The following is a 6,000-nucleotide window of genomic DNA, read 5'->3' on the forward strand; positions in this document are numbered from 1 at the left end:
ACCTAGGTGTGGCTAAGTTTAAAATCAATGTTACTTGAGTTGAGAAAAGCAAACAGTCCGCCTTTGCTCTGCCTTGTTTCTGAGCCAATCTATTTTAAAGACTTTATATATATATATATATACTTATGTCTATGTGTAGTTAAATCTTTTTTAATGTTAAAATCAATTTATATTGTAAAATAAATATCAGAAGACTTTAACTATTGCTTTAATGTCTTAATCTCTTAGTTAAAAAAAAAAATGGTAGCTGTCTGATTGCACAAGTTTCCTATTAGGCCTCGTACACATGACCGAACATGTCTGCTAAAACTGGTCCGCGGACCAGTTTCCACGGACATGTCTGACCGTGTGTACGGCCTAGCGGACCGGATTCCTGGGCTAGCGGACAGGTTTCCAGTGGACAAAAGTTTCTTAGCATGCTAAGAAACTTGTCTGGTGGAAACCTGTCCGTCGGACATGTCCGATGGTTAGTACAACTCATCGGACATGTCCGCTGGCCTGAAATCCCGCGCATGCGCCGAAATGATTCGACGCATGCGTCGAAATGATTCGACGCATGCGTGGAAGCATTGAACTTCCGGGTTCGCGCACGTCGCTGCGTCATCGTCGCCGCCACGTCGCCGCCACGTCACTGCGTTTTCTGTCCACGGGGAATTTGGTCTGATGGTGTGTACACACATCAGACCAAAACCTCCCAGCAGACATGTCCGATGAAAACGGTCCGCGGACCGTTTTCATCGGACATGTCTGCTCGTCTGTACAAGGCCTTAGACATACAGTGAGGAAAATAAGTATTTGAACACCCTGCTATTTTGCAAGTTCTCCCACTTGGAAATCATGGAGGGGTCTGAAATTGTCATCGTAGGTGCATGTCCACTGTGAGAGACATAATAATAAAAAAAAAATCCAGAAATCACAATTTATAATTTTTTAACTATATATTTGTATGATACAGCTGCAAATAAGTATTTGAACACCTGTCTATCAGCTAGAATTCTGACCCTCAAAGACCTGTTAGTCTGCCTTTAAAATGTCCACCTCCACTCCATTTATTATCCTAAATAAGATGCACCTGTTTGAGGTCATTAGCTGCATAAAGACACCTGTCCACCCCATACAATCAGTAAGAATCCAACTACTAACATGGCCAAGACCAAAGAGCTGTCCAAAGACACTAGAGACAAAATTGTACACCTCCACAAGGCTGGAAAGGGCTACGGGGAAATTGCCAAGCAGCTTGGTGAAAAAAGGTCCACTGTTGGAGCAATCATTAGAAAATGGAAGAAGCTAAACATGACTGTCAATCTCCCTCGGACTGGGGCTCCATGCAAAATCTCACCTCGTGGGGTCTCAATGATCCTAAGAAAGGTGAGAAATCAGCCCAGGACTACACGGGAGGAGCTGGTCAATGACCTGAAAAGAGCTGGGACCACCGTTTCCAAGGTTACTGTTGGTAATACACTAAGACGTCATGGTTTGAAATCATGCATGGCACGGAAGGTTCCCCTGCTTAAACCAGCACATGTCAAGGCCCGTCTTAAGTTTGCCAATGACCATTTGGATGATCCAGAGGAGTCATGGGAGAAAGTCATGTGGTCAGATGAGACCAAAATAGAACTTTTTGGTCATAATTCCACTAACCGTGTTTGGAGGAAGAAGAATGATGAGTACCATCCCAAGAACACCATCCCTACTGTGAAGCATGGGGGTGGTAGCATCATGCTTTGGGGGTGTTTTTCTGAACATGGGACAGGGCGACTGCACTGTATTAAGGAGAGGATGACCGGGGCCATGTATTGCAAGATTTTGGGCAACAACCTCCTTCCCTCAGTTAGAGCTTTGAAGATGGATCGAGGCTGGGTCTTCCAACATGACAATGACCCGAAGCACACAGCCAGGATAACCAAGGAGTGGCTCTGTAAGAAGCATATCAAGGTTCTGGCGTGGCCTAGCCAGTCTCCAGACCTAAACCCAATAGAGAATCTTTGGAGGGAGCTCAAACTCCGTGTTTCTCAGCGAGAGCCCAGAAACCTGACTGATCTAGAGAAGATCTGTGTGGAGGAGTGGGCCAAAATCCCTCCTCCAGTGTGTGCAAACCTGGTGAAAAACTACAAGAAACGTTTGACCTCTGTAATTGCAAACAAAGGCTACTGTACCAAATATTAACATTGATTTTCTCAGGTGTTCAAATACTTATTTGCAGCTGTATCATACAAATAAATAGTTAAAAAAATCATACATTGTGATTTCTGGATTTTTTTTTTGATTATGTCTCTCACAGTGGACATGCACCTACGATAACAATTTCAGACCCCTCCATGATTTCCAAGTGGGAGAACTTGCAAAATAGCAGGGTGTTCAAATACTTATTTTCCTCACTGTATAACCATACCTGGCCAAAAAAGGCCATATTCTTAACAAGCATTGTTTTAGTTTAACCACTTCCATACTGGGCACTTAAACACTCTCCTGACCAGACCAATTTTCAGCTTTCAGGGCTCTCACACTTTGAATGACAATTACTCAGTCATGCAACACTGTACCCAAATGATTTTTTTGTCCTTTTTTTCCCACAAATAGAGCTTCCTTTTGGTGGTATTTGATCACCTCTGGGTTTTTTATTTTTTGCGCTATTAATGAAAAAAGACCGAAAATTTTGAAAAAAAATGTTTTTTTCTTAGTTTCTGTGATAAAATTTTGCAAAATATTAATTTTTCTTCATAAATTTTGGCCACAATTTATACTGCTACATGTCTTTGATAAAAATAACCCAAATTTTTGGGAAATTATTTGGTCTGTGTGAAAGTTTTAGAGTCTACAAGCTATAGTGCAAATAATAAATGCATAATAAATGATCACATATGATCACACCTGATGTATTGAAGGCCTATCTCATTTCTTGAGACCCTAACAAGCCAGGAAAGTACAAATGCCCCCCAAATAACCCCTTTTTGGAAAGTAGACATCCCAAGGTATTTAGTAAGAGGCATGGTGAGTTATTTGAAGTTGTAATTTTTTCCCAAAACACTTTGCAAAATTAAGATTTTTATTTTTTATTTAAAAAATTTCTCAAAAGTGTCATTGTAATAGCTTATTTCTCTCACATGGCATGTGCATACCACAAGTGACACCCCAAAATACATTCTGCTACTCCTCCTGAGTAAAACGATACCCCATGTGTGAGACTTTTTCACTGCCTGGCCACATACCGATGCCCAACATGCAGGGAGCGCCATCAGGGGTTTTAGGAGCATAAATTGCACATCTAACTAGTTGACAACCTATTACAATTTAGAAGGCCCTGGAACACCAGGACAATGGAATTACCCACAAAATGACCCCATTTTGGAAAGCTAACACCCTAACGTATAATCTATGAGGCATAATGAGTCTTTTGAACGGTTCATTTTTTTCCAGAATTTTTTGGAATATGTGGAAAAAAAATGAAATCGCATATTTTTTACACAAAGTTGTCCATTGATAAGATATTTCCAACACATAGCATGTACATAGCAAAAATGACACCCCAAAATACATTCTGCTACTCCTCCTGAGTAAAACGATACCCCATGTGTGAGACTTCTACACAGCCTGACCACATATAGAGATCCAACATGCAAGGAACACCGTCAGGTGTTCCAGAGACACATAGCATGCACATACCAAGAATTACACCCCAAAATACATTATGCTGAGCAAAGCGTAAACAAAAGATTACCTGTGGTAATAGTAGCGCAGTTCTACACAGCAGGATAGCACTGGTCCAGGCAGCAGGCAGGGACTTGGTCAGCAACGGCATACACAATTGTCCAGGCAGGGATACTGCAGGTGGTCAGTTCATGCAACAGGCAGAGGCATGATGGCATAGGTCCTACAGGCAGCAGGCAGAAGGAGGGCCTCGTTCAGGACAGAATGGTGACAGGGGTAGAGGCTTCTCCCACCCAAATCTCGTTGAAGCCTCCGGGCAACCAGACCCTAATCTAGGATGAAAAAACAAAAAAAATTGTTTTCTTCATCTAGAAAAACTTTTCTGGTGCCCCTCACATATGTGAGACCCCTGTGTTGAATCCCACTAGTCCAGTAGCAGGGTACAAGATCAGTCCAAGAGGCAGGCAAAAGGCATGGTCAAACAGTCCGAGGTCAGTTCCAGATCAGGCAGAGGCATTACAGAATCGTTAGGCAGAAGAATGGTCGAAAAACAGTCCAGGGTCAATTCCAAATCGGGCAGAGGTATTACAAAATCGTTGGGCAGAAGAATGGTCGGAAAACAGTCCAGGGTCAATTCCAAATCAGGCAGCGGTATTGCAAAATCATTAGGCAGAAGCGTGGTCCAATAATAAGCCGGGGTCAGTTACAAAGCAGGCAGTGGCATAAGGGGTGAGAAGGCAGGAACGGAGGATTACGTTTACCATACTAAACTAATACTTTAGTTTAGTATGGTAACGTTTGAAACAGTCAGTTACACAGAGGCCTGGTTGTGAAGGACACTCTGCACAATAATAAACTGTGTCCCGTCTGACTCCTCCACTGGCACACACTTTACATCTTTTTTGAGCTCGTCGGCCTGATGCTGTGGGAGGGACCTTATCCGGGAAGTGCCGTTCGGAGAGCCGACTTAGAACATCTGATCGGATGTGTTGGGGCAGGTCGTTCGGGAATATCAGGGAAGTGGTAATTTCCTCCAGGTAGCCAAGGAAGGGTAGGGGGTTTTGGGTGGATTTGCGGTAAATAATATGGGAGTTGTAGACGGCCAAATGAAAAAAATAAATAGCTACTTTCTTGTACCAATGGTAGGTGCGTCTTGTGGGTAGATATGGTTCCATCATTTGATCATTTAAGTCGACTCCCCCCATGAACGAATTGTAGTCCCGGATACAGGTGGGCTTTTGGATGGTGGTGCCACGCCTTCTGCGGGTTTCTACAAAGGAATCATTGTGGATGGACGACAACATGTACACGTCTCTTCTGTCCCTCCACTTCACTGCCAGAACCTCCTTGTTGCGCAGACTCGCCGATTCCCCTTTCTTCAGCTTTGTATTCACAAGGCTTTGAGGAAAGCCTTTCCGGTTCTTTCTGGCGGTGCCACATGCTGGCGTCTTCTTTCGGTGCAGGTTGTGGAACAGAGGAAGAGACGTATAGAAGTTGTCCACGTACAGGTGGTATCCTTTATCCAGGAGGGGGGTGATAAGTTGCCAGACAACTTTTGCACTTGATCCCAAGTAGTCTGGGCAATCGGGGGGATTCAGCTGGGTGTCCTTCCCTTCGTAGACCAAAAAGGAATACAAGTACCCTGTGGCTCGTTCACATAACTTGTACATCTTCACCCCATAGCGGGCTCTTTTGCTTGGAATGAACTGTTTGATTTTAAGTCGGCCACAAAATTTTACTAGGGACTCAACGACACAAATGTGTTGTTTCCGGGGTATATATTTGGGGGAATAATTCTGAAAAATAATCTAATAAGGGGCGAATTTTGAAAAGCCTGTCAAAATTTGGGTCATTTCGGGGGAAGGCACTGGGTGTTATCATTGAAGTGGAGGAACCTCATGATCGTGAAATATTGGTTTCGGGGCATTGATGCAGAAAAAACGGGCATATGATAAATGGGGCGTTTGGACCAAAATGAATGTTTTTCGTTTTTTGGGTTGAGTCCCATACAAAAGGTGAGGCCTAAAAAAATCCTGAACTCCTCCACTGTTAGATCTCTCCAATTGTAGGGACGGGCATAAGACGATGTGGGGTTGTTGGAAATAAACTGTTGGGCATATAGGTTGCACTGGGCCACAATGCTAGAAAGCAGTTCCTCAGTAAAAAATAAATTGAAAAAATGTATTGGTGAAAAATTGTCCGTGTCCACCTGGACTCCTGTCTGGGCAGTAAAAGGGGGAATGTTGGCTTCTCCGGAATTTGGAGGAAGCCACAAGGGGTACTGAAGGGCATAGGGAAGGCTTGCATGGGTCCTTGGCCTTTGCTGCCGAGGTACTGCAGTGCTGGTGGATG

This window comes from Rana temporaria, chromosome 4 (assembly GCF_905171775.1).
Source record: "Rana temporaria chromosome 4, aRanTem1.1, whole genome shotgun sequence".
Classification (NCBI taxonomy): domain Eukaryota; kingdom Metazoa; phylum Chordata; class Amphibia; order Anura; family Ranidae; genus Rana; species Rana temporaria.